Raw genomic sequence first — 1,194 nt, 5'->3', positions numbered from 1 at the left:
GCCTCCGAATTTCAGGCCAGAAACGCCAGCCCCTTCCTAGCCCACGTGCTATGAACGCAATACTAAGATAAAAATAACAAATATTAAAACAAAGGGAAGATAACCCAAACAGTAGGAATGATTTCTAAAAAGTGTGTAAGTTAATTTTGAGTGGCCGCTCAGGCCACCTGCCTAGTTGCTCTTTGGTTTTTCTATCTCAAGCCTTTAAGTCTAAACCTTTTTTGACCGAGTTACGTCCTCTATCAACTGATCCTTTCCCAGTAGATGTGATTTCCAACCCTTTTGGGAGTGTTCAGTGGAGTACATTAACCGGCACCCTTCCTATGTCCCCATTCTGGGTGGAAATTCTGTGATCAGAGGACGGAAATCTGTGTTTAATTTTTCTAAACCAAACTGCAAGTTCGTTCGCATTTGGGAAGCATTTCGTGTTCAGTTTGTACGGTGTTCTGTTGTGATTTGCTATCTTCAAAAACAGAAGTGTGAATGTTGTCAAAGATTTAAATAATTAGCTTCGGAATTTGCATCTTAAAGCCTAAAGCTTGAAAATTTAAAGTAATTTAGACTCTGGAAGAAGCTCTCATTTGTAAAAAAAAAAAAAGATCTCATCTAACGGGCAAGTATCTAACTTGCCCTCTGCTTTTGCTAAGTTTTCAAATGCGGCTCCCTACCTGGGAAAAACAAACAAAACCAGTAAAATACTGTGGCTACTTCGCATTCCACGCAATCATTTATTGGATCAAAACAGCAGCAGGAAGAAAATAATTTTACTACTAAAATTTTTCCTAAGTATGTTCTTTAAAGGGATTCTCATTAAGAGCTGATAATTCAAAATATTTAATTATTCAGAACCTTAGATCCCCGGGGAAATTTATTTTCATGATAAAGCTAATTACATACTTTGGGAGAAATTTTGACTTCTGGTGTCTCACCTCTTAAAAAAATAAAATCCAGAGATATTTAATTAGCAAATTTGGATAACTAAAATGCAAATCATACTTCAAATGTAACTAATTAGTTGTCTCTTCTGGGACCAGAAAGGAATTATTGTCAACCCTAAAGCATTGTTCCTATCTAATATCTTGTCAAGTGCTGTAGAAAAGAATGATGTTTGTCTTAATTGTATTTTGGTTCTAAGATCTAAATGTTTTCTTAATTTAGGTAAGCACTGTGCTTTTTTTTCTTCCTACATGACCT

Source organism: Otolemur garnettii, unplaced genomic scaffold (assembly GCF_000181295.1).
Source record: "Otolemur garnettii isolate 467f Iridium unplaced genomic scaffold, OtoGar3 scaffold00147, whole genome shotgun sequence".
NCBI lineage: Eukaryota > Metazoa > Chordata > Mammalia > Primates > Galagidae > Otolemur > Otolemur garnettii.
This window is presented reverse-complemented; position numbering follows the sequence as displayed.